This window comes from Danio rerio, chromosome 12 (assembly GCF_049306965.1).
Source record: "Danio rerio strain Tuebingen ecotype United States chromosome 12, GRCz12tu, whole genome shotgun sequence".
Classification (NCBI taxonomy): domain Eukaryota; kingdom Metazoa; phylum Chordata; class Actinopteri; order Cypriniformes; family Danionidae; genus Danio; species Danio rerio.
The window spans coordinates 39,831,926-39,845,965 of NC_133187.1; the positions used below are offsets into that span (position 1 = coordinate 39,831,926).

Consider the following 14,040-nt stretch of genomic DNA (forward strand, 5'->3'; position numbering starts at 1 on the left):
GATCCTTTACAAGCCTCCCATCTATTACGCGCCGCATATCAACAGATGTCTTACAAACGTGGAGGCGAAGGAAAACAGTACATGGAAAATGTGGGCGACCGTCCACCCCCCCCATGTGTTTGTTTATCTGCACAGGAAGCATCAGGTGCCAACCAGTCTGCCATTTTTTAATGATTGATAATGGTGTCTCTTGAGAGTTGAGCTGAAACAGGCGCAGGAAATGCTGAAGGATATTAGCCAGGGCATCTCTTCGCTGCATTCATTCTTTTATTTATGTCACTGTCGCTCCAATAATCTGGACAGGATTTTGTAATTGACACAAGTGACGGTGATTTGCTGTTGATAATTATTATAATTAGCATTGAGCGTGCCATTGCCACCACTGTTTTCATTAACGAGCGCATTATTGCAATGATAGAATCAAAAATAGAAATCAGAAACAATAGGCTTTATTAGATTTGTGATGTTTACTGATTGGCAGGATTATTGCAGAGCTTGACAGTGCGCATATTTTACAGTTATATGCTACTAAGATGCTTGTTTTGGAACTGTACAATGTGTTGAGGGATGCCTGGCACATTCATTATCTCATTTATATGACTGTCACTCCAAAAAATCTGGACATGATTTTGGAATTGACACAGTGACGATGTTTTACTGTTTGTAATCATTATTGATCATGGCATTGTTACCAGTGTTTTTTATAAGTAACTTTATTATTGTAATGAAACAATCAAAAATAGAAATTAGAAACAATGACCTTTTTTGGTTTTGTGATATTTATCAATTAATTACAATAATGTTTTGGGTGTATTTGGTATTTGATTGTGGTTTATTTATAAACTAATTCGGGATCAAATGCTAATAATTGATCACAACTGGTTTGGCATTGGATAACACATGATTCACATTAGATGATTCCTAACTCACTACACTGTAAAAAAAAAAAGTTGAGTAAACTTAAAATAATTAGGCAACCTATCACGCATAGCTTTTTGAGTTAACTCAACAAACAGGGTTTGAAGACCAGTGAACTCAAAATATTTTGTTGAATTCTTTAGTTCTCTGAACAAAAAGTATCATGTTCACCCAACAAGATATTTTTGTTTGCTGAACAAAAAATATCATGTTCAACCAACAGGATATTTTTGTTTGCTGAACAAAAAATATCATGTTCATTCAACAAGACATTTTTGTTTGCTGAACAAAAAATATCATGTTAACCCAACAAGACATTTTTGTTTGCTGAACAAAAAATATCATGTTCAACCAACAGGATATTTTTGTTTGCTGAACAAAAAATATCATGTTCAACCAACAGGATATTTTTGTTTGCTGAACAAAAAATGTCATGTTCACCCAACAAGATATTTTTGTTTGCTGAACAAATATTATCATGTTTACTCAACAAGATCTTTTGTTTGCTGAACAAAAATTTTCACGTTTATTCAACAAGATCTTTTGTTTACTGAACAAAAATGATTGTTTACCCAACAAGATTTTTTTAGTTTACTGAACAAAATAAAACAAACTGATTCATTATGCATTTACTATTAATTTTTAGGATTCAAATTAAATACACAAGAATAGTCAATTCACTTTTTTTTTATTTTTAACTGTGTTCAAATCACAATCCAAAACATTTGCATACAAAATCAGCATTTGACATTAGCCGTGTTCAGCATTGGGCTAGTTTGTACACAACTAGTACTGAATGTTTCCAGATTTGAAAAGATTGTACACTGCCTCAACATAAAATAACTGGCAACCTTACTAAAACCAAGCTATTAGTGTGTCTAAACACTCAAACCAGGTAAATATACAATCATCTAATCAGAGTAAACCCTAAAAGCCACTCCATTCATACAGTCTTTAAAGTGTACTGCACTTTTGTCAACAAAGTACATAAAGTCCAAAAACAGACCTCAAAACATTGAAACAGTGGCACATTAGGAAGTGGTCACGGGTGAGTTGCCGTTACTGTGTGGAGTTTGAATGTTCTCCCTGCGTTCACGTGGGTTTCCTTTGGGTTCTTCGGTTTCCCCCACAGTCCAAAGACGTGTGGCACAGGTGAATTGGGTACACAGCAAATTCATCTGAGTTAAATTCTCGGTGTTGAAGCATTTCAGAGTAAAGTGTTGACGTTAAAGAGTTAGATTTTGATAAATGAATATAATAAGAGTTAGAATTGATTTTATTCTGTGCGAAATCAAGGAGTTATCTTTTTAACACTTGGTGGTGTTATTTCCAACATCCGGGAATTCATGCAGCCCCAGTCACTGAAGAATTTTCCAGACGCCATTTTCTATCTGAGGTTTAGAACAGCAACTGGTGAGTCAAACTACCTAAATGTTGGTATTTTACTGACTTTCTTTAAGGAAATACAGTTGTAAACATATTGTTAAGTTAATAACTTTAGAATGGAGTGACAATTTTAATCTTCTGCGGTTCATTCATGGTCGTTTGTGTATCTAGCTTAACTGCATTACTATTCACTTCTTTTCAAGAATGTTTTTATATATGCTCACGCATACATAGTGCATAAAAACATCAAGTGTACATGTTCAACACATTTCTCTCACGCTTAATGCCATTTTGTGCGTTGTTATCCATCTGTAAAATAAAATCGACACTTCTCCTTTAATTCGAAGCAAACTAGCGAGGGAATCCCCGGAGCAGCCTAGCCTACTCTGCCCGGATGCTAACGGCAACACAGGACGGTTTCCATAAGCTCTGGAGAGTTTCTAAAACATATCTGGTGAGTAAATGAACATATACTTACTAAAAGGCTTCCTGACTAAAACATATGATTGTTTGTTATTCGTGTACGTTAATTTGGTTATTTTAAACACCGCGGCCCTTTTAAACTGGTTCGTGGCCGTCCATAACGTTATACCGTTAGTTCATAGACTCGCGTGATAACGTACGCTTAAATTATATTAAGTGTTGACAACCATTAAAGTCGGAATGTTAACATTAATGTCTTTAAATGACCGCGTTTGCACTTTCTCAGAAATTTAACGTTACAGAAGTCTCCCGGAAGTTGCGGGACTAACGTAACGTTATCCCGCAAATGCACAGAGACTCCCAGATGCCCAAGTAGATGCCCGCAAATGAATGATAATCTCCCGGAAATCGCGCGTCTCCCGCCCGGTCATTAAACACTTTGCACACCCCTCTCCACCGCATCCCTCCCAGCTCTTCAGGTACGTCGCGCGCAAGTCACCCCCACCGCTCTTTAGGTACGTCGCGCGCAACTCATCCCACCGCTCTTCAGGTTCTCATCTCTCCCGCTACCTCCCGCAAATCAACTCTGTATCCCCCGAAAATTACTTTTCCCAACTCGGGATGTCTGACGTTAGTAAGTTAGGCTATTTATGTAGTCAGGAACATCTTAGTCAAGCTTTTTCTCCCGCATGATATTGTGTTTAAAACTATAGGCTAAACTTAGCATGTACTGTACACAACATTTCCTTTTTATTAAAGACAATTTAGTGCGTTGTAAACAGCCACCTGTCTGTAAAATTAATCAACTGATTCATATTTGAGCAGCCTAATGATGATACAGGTTTGATTTGTAGATTTATTATCAATAATCAACATCTGAATCAAAAGATATCTGAAAAAGTGTGAGGCATACTTTGTGATGTTCATCTCTCCTTTTTATCTGAAGGTTATGCATATGTGTTAGATACTAATTTTTTGTTGTTTTTTTTAACAGCCACAGTTCTCTATACAATAACACAAGACCCTGTGACGGTGGCTGATTAGAGACGGATGGTGTATTTCCAGAGTTGGTGAAATGACCAAGCACACCTTCTTGGTCATATGTGGTGATAATAATGAAGGTATGTTTGATAAAGTTCTGTATTTGTTTCACATAAGCTGAGAGGGTATTAGAGCATTAGAGAATAACAAATGGCATAAAGGTGATAAGTTTTGTATTGTGGGTGAACTGTTACTTAAATAATGTTTTGCTCTTTACTTTGCACTTTTCCTCTTCTGCTTATCCTAATATTTTAGATTATATTTGGACCTGAAACATCTGCTAGACTCCAGTAAAGGTGGCGTCAATACTGGACCTGAAAGGGCCTAACAAGTTGAATCAGGTAAAGAAACATGCACGCGCGCACACACGCACGCACACACACGCTTACAGAAAACTGTTGTTTATGAAGTTTATGAATATTTTTTACACTGTGGCCAGTATTTTGGGGAAGTCAGCATCACTAAATGATATAAAAGATTTTAAGCTCCTCTAAATTTTGCTCCAAGTGTTGTGTTAAATTCAGGATTCTGGACAGACAGCTGCCTGTTTTTCCAGTTCTAGTCATAGTGGTTAACCTAATTGTTTTTGGAGATCCAACAGTGATATATGTGTTTTTTCTACTTTTCCATATTTAGTCACCTCAACCAGCTGGGAGAGTCAAGTTGTGGATCATCATGAAGATTTTCAAAAGGTGAGTTTAGATTTCTTGAATGTTTTATTTACTTTAAATGTTCTTTTAAATATATCATAGAATTTGATTGCAATTTGTTTTCAAACATTTTTCTTTTCATGCTGGAGTCTTGAAGAGTTCTTAGATGAGCATCACCCTATATCCATGCATCAGGAACCACCAGACAAGAGATCAGCAGCTACTACTGTACATCGTCAAGGATAAAAAGGTCATCCTGTGGCTGGGAAGCACTTCATTCACAGGACATGCTTGATGAGATTTCCTAGCTCCAGTTTGTTTTCACACAAGTTTACAGCATTTATAACTTCATTTAAACTGCTGTGTTTGATATGGAGGACCAAGGAAACACCCGAAGTGAAAGATTTGCACGCCAAGTTGTTTAAAATGCAATTTCACAAGAAAACTATAAGTTCAGGAGTAAACTATGAGTGATGCTATATTGAGCTTTCAAATTGCTCTGATGAAACATCAAGTTTGGACCAAAGGACTGAAACAGCCTTTTTGAGCACTGGTCATACATATTTTGTTGATACTGTCTGTACTAATAAAACATTTAAAGCATATTTGACATTGTTGCATTTTTAAAACTGAATGAATTGTTGAAGTGGTGAATGTTTTCAAATAAAATGTTTTTTCTTTTGTAATTTACAGTCTATTTTACCTTTTTACCATATTTACACTCAAGAGAGTTGAATAAAATAACAATATATTACACCAGGCGGTGTTAAATATAGTTACATTTTTTAACTCTGCCCAGAGTTAAAATTAACCCTTACTTCGGTGTCAATGTGCCAACCCTTTTGAAAGTGTTGATTTAACTCTGTTTTGAGTGGACCCCATGAGACACTTTCAAAGTGTTGAAATTAACACCCATAGAGTTGTTTTGGGTCCCCATATTTTGCTGTGTAGGCTAAAATTGTCTGTAGTGTATGTGTGAATGAGTGTGTATGGATGTTTTCCAGAGATGGGTTGCAGCCGGAAGGGCATACGCTGCGTAAAACAAGTTCATTGCGCTGTGGCGACCCCAGATTAATAAAGGGACTAAGCCGAAAAGAAAATGAATGAATGAATGAACTGAACTCTCGCAGATCATGTGCCACCAACCTCCATAAAACATGCTGAATCACTTAAAAAGTATATTTGAGTTCTTTTGGGTGTTCCATATTCAGTCTATACAAGAGGCTGAACAAGTAAGCGAAGGCTGCAGGCAGATGTGTGATATCCTGAAGTACTATGGCCTCCTCCAAGATTTTAGCGAGGTTCATCACATATTGCAGGGATGCAGAAGTGCCATTATCATCTTCCACCACAGTGAAGATTCCAATCCTTTAATCTCTGGTGCTGTGGTCTTCAGGGTCCGTGTCCTTATAGGAGATTAAGTAATGGGAAAATTAATTGATGTGTAATATTAATTACTACTTATTAATGTTATTACTATTATGCAAAGAAAATAAAAACATGTAATACTTTCGTACATACAAACAGTAACACTTTGAATAGTCTATAATATATAATAATTGAACAATATATTGACAACTTTTTAATATTAAGCAATTTTTTAAACTTTTATTTTACATAAAATTGCAAAGATTTACTTTTATTTGATACAGTTTCAATTGTGAAAGTTGTTTATTGTCCTGTTTAGAATATAACTGAGCCTTTAATTGTCATTCATAAGGGATTTATAAAGCATAAATAGTCCTCACTTTAGATTAGGTCACAACTGGATGAAGTTAAGCTCATAAAGCATATACTAACATACAAAGTAACTATTATTACATACCTTAATATTAGGATATTTAAATGTTAATTTGAATAGTTTATTAATCGTGTACTTAAGCATTCTAAATGATCTTAAAAACACCAAGTATTCTTAAATAACTGGTTTGTAAATAATGCAATACTTAAATTAGTAATACAAATGAATCATTAAAGTTAAAAAAAAAATACAATCATTGAGCACTTCATGTAGAGTTATGCTTAACAGAAAATAAATTAACTATTCGCTAATACTAAATAAATTATTTATAGCGTGCAGCTATTATAAGTGTTACCAAGCAGACTAATAAATGTAGAATAGGGTATGAAAATGGGTAACTTACCAGACATATCTTGAGAAAGCAAGCAGAATTTTTACGAAGAAAAATTGGCAATCCCTCAAGAGCTGCTCTTTCTCGATCGGTGACAATATCAGTGACCTAAAGGAAAGTAATTTACAAAGGGTGTTTTACAATCTTATTGTTTTGTAAGTAAAAATGTACTTAGTACATTTAAATGAGCATAGTATTTTATTCATGCTGTTGAAAAAACACATGGCTTTATTTTTAAAAAAGAATTTTGTGGTTTCCATACAATGGAATTTGATAATGGTTGTGTTGGCAAATTTAGAAAAATGTTTAGTTTCATGTGACAATTACTTTGAGTTAAAAACTACAGCTATTATTTTCTATTTTCCTCTTTGAATGTATTCATTTGAAATGGTCACTCAAAACAAGTGAAACATCTGTTATTTATCTTACTTCCATCTCACAATCAAAACACAACTTGACACAATTAAAATTAATGCAAAAGGGCTGGACAATTAAATTGTTGCAATTACGTTTTATTAGACTGTATTACCTGAGCATGAAATTCTTGACAGGACAAAATATGTTGCACATGTTAAAAACATCAGACGGGTGTATAAGAAAAAAAAAAATCTTAATGAGTACCTGCTCATCCATCTTGTTTAAAGTTGTATCCATCTCTGGACCCATTGAATCCCTTCTTTTCTGTAGAGTTTCAGGAGAGGTGCTGTATATTTATCAAGTCACTCGATTAACTGTCTCAGGAGATCTACATTACAGATCTGAGAAAACTCTGTGCAGATCTACAATATACAAAAAAAACATACATATTAATTTTTACACATAATATATATATATATATATATATATATATATATATATATATATATATATATATATATATATATATATATATATATATATATATGTAAATGTAAGTATTTAAATGTTCAAATGCTGAATACAGATGTATTTTGAATTACCTATAATAATAATGTTGTTTGTTATTTTTAGCATTATCATTACTACCTTGAATGAAACCAAAGCAATTGCAATATAGTGACTTACCTCTTCCTTAAAATCCAGGTTATCTCTCTCTAATTTCTTCCTGGCTAAATCTCAACAACTTCTTTTGGGCAAAGAGAAAAGGTTTCTTGCATCTGCTGGTGAATGACCGTCAAATTTCACTGATGATAACAAGTCTCACCTCCTCAAGGAAATCTTGCATTGAATTATGTCATTGTCAATATTTCAGTCCTTTTGAGCAAAAAGAAAGAAAAATATATATTTAGCCCTTTATATTTTTTATGTAAATAAAAGCTAGCTGACTGTTAAAGCAAGTTGGTCTGAATATGATAGACATTTAGTCGAGCTAACAAATCAAGCAATGAATTACATGAAAATCACACGATTTTCACACAAATTACACAGTTAAACACGTCACCGTTTGTTCCACTGGCTCTGGTTCGAAGGGAAAAAAGGTTATGATGTGCGCAATGCTGACAGCAATCTAGATAAACAGGACATAATGTTATATTTGACTTGGATACCTGACCTGGTATGTTATATGATACTCATTGTATTAATCGTGAGTTATTAAAGCAAATGACTCGATTGAAATCGCTATTTGTTTCAAATACATTCACTCTAAACTTTTATTGATGTAAATAGCCAAAACCAAGTGCACGAAACAAGTAACTCACGGCTAAATTATAACAAATAGTTCCGTATTAGGATACACGCGCACATCAAAGCCAACATATCAAATAATATAACGTTAGATGACAACAAAAAAAGACATACATACCTATGATTTAGCAGAAACGTCGTTGGCCTGCTCTTAACTAGGGATGGCTGACGTGAAACTGATGTTTTGACACAGTGTCGAGATCCCGACGCGCAAGTGTTTCGAATCACTGCACCGAAGCATGATCCGAAGCACCCAAGTCACGTGACTAAAGTGTTTCGAAACACCTAGTCACGTGACTAAAGCGATTCAAAGCATCGATCAGCTTAGAAACGTTTCGAGACCTGGTGAATCCTAATTTGACTGCCAAGGTCTCCAAATTATCTCTGTCTCAAATGGCTTAGAGCACTGTGGGTTTGCTTATTGATTCTATGCTTAGCATGATGTTTTGGGTTCGAATCCCGACTTCGAAATCATGGTTTTATGTATTTTAATCATGTTTCTGTTTTGTGTAGCCTAAATAGGATACAGCTACAGTTACGCCATCAATTTAGCATCATTTTTGTAACACTGTAAAACAATAATAAATATTTTTACAGTATGGTTGGGTTTAGGGTTTGGGTAGACATTAATAAAATACAATAAATGGGAAATTTAATGAATAATATAAATAATTCTTGATAACTTCAGGCCACCGTTTTTGATCTAGCAACAACCCTGTTTTAAGACAAAAACAAGACATATTTATTCACAAATTGTTTATTCGGATATCAGACCAATGTTGAAACAAAACGATGCAAGAGCAAAGCATTACCAACTGGTATTAAAGCATTTTAAAACAACTGCTACTGACCGGCTTCGAAACCTACTACTCCTGCATGGATGTCTGACACCTTAACCACTGTACTGTACACTGTTACTTGAAGGATTCCACTTTCACAACGTGGGGTTTAATCCCTCAATTTGTTCAATCGTTCTTTGCTGAAGCTGTTTCAGTGCAATATATATAAAAAATGACCACTAAATGTCACTGTAGAGTGAGGTTTCGAAACGTTTCGAAGCTTCGACACATTTGCTTCGACTGTTTCAGTGTTTCACAAAGCCTCGCTTTGCCCACCACTACTCTTAACCGCTCTATCACGGTCTCTCACATCATTAATACACTGGTAAAATAGATCGGGCAGTCAGATGGGTAGCACATCGCACAAAAACATGTATACAATTATATACAATCGATTATGAAAACGATTGACACGTAGCTCCGCAGAAAGAAAGATGGTTCGTTTTGTCGCGCGCACGTGACAGGTACCCCCTGCAGTGAGCTATGGAAGTAAATTGCGCATGCGCCAGAAGCTTATAAGGCGCATGCGCCAACAAGAAGGGCACGCATCAACGCAAAACTAAGAATTTTGTATTAGTTCAACGAAATATTTTAAGTTTTTCACATTGAAGCACCATATTTGTTGAACAAACTAACTATTATTTGTCAGCATTTCAAATGAAAATATTTAAATTCAGTTAACTTATTAATCTTTGTTCAGAGGACTTTTTGAAAGTTGGCGTTTTTACAGTGTATAAACAACAATGAAAAATCCCCCCTTCCAACTCTACTGCTCCTTCTTTTTCCTAGGTAGGGTGGCACGGCAGACCAGTGGTTAGCACTGTTGCCTCACAGCAGCAATGTCACGAGTTTAAGTCCTTACCAGGCCAGTCGAAGTTTCTGTGCATTTACATGTTCTTCATGTCCTCGCATGGGTTTCTCCCAGGTTCCCCGGTTTCCTCCCAACGTACAAATGCATGTGACATAAGTGAAATGACCAAACCAAATTGGCACCACATGAGATCTTAGCTAGCAGTATATCTGTCCATAGCAATTCCCAATTTGTCATTAGCCATGAATAAGCAGTGAAGTTCTCAAGACCTACCTGATCTCAAACTTCCCTTTTGCCCTTCAAACGGGAGGGAGCTCCAGGCTCGATCATCATCTACAGTAAGTGTGAACTCTTGAAATAATGATTCACTAATTCTGATTATGCGATCAGAGCTGGTCTCTTGATAATGATTCACTGATTCAAATGATTCGGTCACAGTGGAGTAGTGTTTATTGTAGTATTAAAAAAAAGGAGATATTCAGCAACCGCAACCTTTGCGATATTTATTGATTAATTGTGATCATTATTGATTCTCTAATTCAAATTGTTTAGTCAGAGCTCTCTGGACAATAAATCATTTAGTCATAGTGGATTAGTTCTAATTGTTGTTCCTGAAACCCCCATCAACAACAAAAATAAACAGAAACAATAACCTTAATTGGTTTAGTGATATTACATATTAATTGTGATAATAAGCGATTCACTAAACTGATCCAATCAGAGCGAGTCTTTCGGATAATGATTCACTGATTCAAAGTATCCAATCATAGCAAGTATATGGATAATGATTTACTAATTAAAAAGATCTTGTCAGAGTGAACCTCTCCAGTTATTGATTCAGTCAGAGTAAGTCTCTAATTAAAGGGTTAGTTCACCTAAAAAAGAAAATTATATTAATAATCACACACACTGTCATTTCAATCTCCTGAGACATTTGTCCATCTTCAGAACACAAATTAAGATATTTTAGATGCTTTATACATTTAAAACTAAACCACTGAAGTCACATGGGATGTTTTGTCAGTGTTTTTGGTTTCTTTTCTGAAGTTTTAATGAACTATTGCAGTCTATAGAGGGTCAGAGAGCTCTCTAAAATATCTCAATATGTGTTTTGAAGATACACGAAGGTAGAGTGGAACAAGAGATGGATGAAATGAATAACATAATATACTTTTTGGGTAAAGTTTCACTGATTCAAATGATCAAGTCAGAACAAGTCTCTGGATATCAATTCACTGATTTAGATAAGCCTCCAGTTAAGGCATATTAATGTTAAAATCTTAAAAAAATAAAAATAAACTAATAAACTAAAATGAACTTTTAATGAAGTACCAGATTTTCCTTCGACTTAGTCTCTGACTAGTCTGACTCACATCTTGCACTGTTATCCTAATATAAACCCGCCATCCTGCTCAGATCATTTTCTGAGTCTGCACAAAGATGTAGATGGCTTTTCCAGGTTATAATCATACACCCCTGCAGTCCACAAGCCTGCTGGTCTCTGCCAGTCAGCTCGCAGCATTTCCCATGGCTGTTTTATGGACTGTAATTTTGCTCCTCTCGCCCGCCTCTTGTGCAGCACAGAGAAAAGAAGGTCTTCTTGTTCTGCTCCTGCGTTTCTTAGTCATTACGGCCTGAGGGACTTTAGGACTTCATGATAAAGCAAACAAATGGCTCATAATCACAGTCGTAATGTGGATATGGGTGTCATTAGCAATGCTATTTATTTCCCCGGCGCTAGTCAAGCGAGCTCTCGTTTTGCCTCTATTTCTCTCTCCCTCTCGCTTTCCTTCTCTTGGCAGAGTGACTTATTGTCTCTGACAAGAACGACAGCTCCTCCTTTCCCGTCCACGCTGATCCTCCAAACCCTACAGCATGGAGCTGCTCATTTGTGCAGCTTTGTGAAAGCTCAGACTGATCCAGAGTCAGTGCTAGCGATCTGGCGGATAAACGTGAGCCCGGTGCTCGCCATCCTCCACAAAACAGCGCAGAGCTTGGATTACCCCAACAGTTCACCAAAGCCAAAAAAAACAACAAGAAAAAAAAAATCAATACTTTTTTGATTTAAAATCTCAAATAATCTGAAATATACTATACTATATGGTATTTTATTGATCTAATTTAATATTAGTCAACACTTCATTTTAGGTACCAATTCTCACAGTTAACTGCTGGCTTATGACCTGCCTATTATTAGGACATTGATGGTTTATTAGCAGTTACAAAGCATAATCATTCTATATTCCTAATCCTAGCAATACCTAAAGCCAACTCCCTTAAGCCAGCACCCACTTTTGGGGATTTACACCTACCTAACTTTAAATAATAACAGTTCTTGACCCTAGTGAACTATAAACATAAATTAGGTGTCATTGAAAAGAAGACAAATATTGAGCATCTTGAAAGGTTCATGCTAAAACAGTATAAAAAGTTATACATTAAGAAGTAACGAGAAACAGAAGTTGTATCATGTTCAATATCTGTTTTTTTTTTTTTTTTTCAAATACAAACACAGGAAAACTTTAACATAATAACCTAGAAAAATACACATTGAAAGTCAACTGTCTCGTATGTTTATATTTCAGACTTAATGAAGACAGCATGCAAAACTAGATTTCGTAAAGCATTTTCAGACACTATATTGGTGTCCTTCTTTTCGTCACCCTCAGAGGCACTTTCTCAAAAATGACCTTCCCAAAACAGTAAGAGTTGCTGAATAATTTGGTTAAAATTCACAGTTCAAGTATCTTTGGAAATAAGACACTTTAGGCTTTCATATCCATCATCTAGAGCAGGGGTCTCAAACTCGCGGCCCGCGGGCCATTTGCGGCCCTCAGTGCAATATTTTGTGGCCCGCGCTGACCGCTGTACACTGACAGAATCAGCGGAGTGGGGAGCGCTTCTATCCGTACACAGCGCGCTTGTCACTCAATGCGCGTTGTCGCGCGCGTTCTGATCAGCTGTGGTGTCGCGCACGTGCTCAAGAGCGGTGTTATCGCGCGCGTACTCAAGAGCAGTGTTATCGCGCGCCTACTGAAGGGCGGGGACCGAGGGTGTGTCGCGTCGCGGGGGCATATTTGATCATTTTGGAAGGGCACTTTCTATGCAAGACTAAAAAGGGCATGTGCTCTGCACAGGTTGAGCCCTATGTGTGCACGTGCCTGCCCTGCATCTTATATATATTATAGGTAGATACAGACTGGTACAGACTGATATGACTGGAGTGGGGTGGGGGTGTTTTATTTATACATATATAAGCCTTTTTTTAGGTGAGGGAATGGAAGTTTTGAATGAGTTCCCCCACTTTTTTCCCTAGGACTTCAATAAGTCAAAGTACAGGTCTAGACTTAATGATGATCATCTTCAAGCCATACTGAGGGTCTCAACTGCTTCTGCTCTAAAGCCAAATGTGGTTCAGATTTGTGAGAAGAAGCGCTGTCAAGTCTCTGGCAGCAAGAAGTAGGCAAAAGATGCCATGTTCAGAAGAACTGTTCATAATCTTCACTCAATGTTTAATTAATGTTTAGGACATTTCATGTTCAGAAAAAATAATTAAAACTGTTAATAATGACATTTGAGGACTTTTTTTTTGTGAAATCCCTTATGCGGCCCAGCCTCACCCAGACTTTGCCTCCTGCGGCCCCCAGGTAAATTGAGTTTGAGACCCCTGATCTAGAGTTTATAATCCTTGAAACAAAAAGAAAAAAAAAATGTAATAGATGCTCAATGCAAAAAAAAAATAAAAAATAAAAATAAATGAAAAATAATTGCACTGCACTAAAAAGTTTAATATTTCATAAACGAATATATGAAATTAGCCCTGAAGCAATATAGAAAAATAATAGATCAAAAGCCACACATCTCCTGAGTATATGTTTTGAATTTGATGGGAATATCATGCAAAATTTAATTTCTGGAACTATTTTTCTAAGACAATGTCTTGTGATTTTCTCCTTGTTTGTGGAGAGGCAGTCTGATGAACACATGTACTGAAGGTTTCTAACAACTATTTTAGTAATTTCACATACAACAAATTTTTCTAACTGTCAAATTACAGACATAAACATATAGTATGAGTGATTTATTTGAGCACGAAATGAGTCCAGTGTATATGCAGCAAAAAAAGGCTTACTAGAGTTGTTTTTTGTTTCACTCACTGACTACTAAAAAGCAGA

The 14,040-nt window shown here is 35.9% G+C and overlaps 1 protein-coding gene and 3 long non-coding RNA genes across 7 annotated transcripts in view; 2 read left to right on the forward strand and 2 right to left on the reverse strand.

The window, feature by feature from the left end:
- The window catches only part of sdk2b (sidekick cell adhesion molecule 2b), a 637,792-nt gene that overhangs the window by 412,983 nt on the left and 210,769 nt on the right, over positions 1–14,040 (reverse strand). The window lies entirely within an intron of this gene.
- On the reverse strand, positions 1,590–7,734 carry LOC141376858 (uncharacterized). Its single transcript, XR_012388144.1, has 4 exons — positions 7,595–7,734; positions 7,172–7,329; positions 6,563–6,658; positions 1,590–5,824 (listed from the first exon to the last, which is right to left on the reverse strand). It is a non-coding gene; the product is annotated as an uncharacterized lncRNA (long non-coding RNA).
- Positions 2,308–14,040, forward strand: part of LOC137496833 (uncharacterized) — a 565,986-nt gene continuing 554,253 nt past the window's right edge. The window contains exon 1 of the long non-coding RNA XR_012388142.1: positions 2,308–2,537. This is a non-coding gene — a long non-coding RNA (uncharacterized lncRNA). The remainder of the gene's footprint in view (positions 2,538–14,040) is intronic.
- LOC137496832 (uncharacterized) lies at positions 2,651–5,022 on the forward strand. The gene is made up of 5 exons (XR_012388145.1): positions 2,651–2,758; positions 3,722–3,848; positions 4,024–4,109; positions 4,405–4,460; positions 4,568–5,022. It is a non-coding gene; the product is annotated as an uncharacterized lncRNA (long non-coding RNA).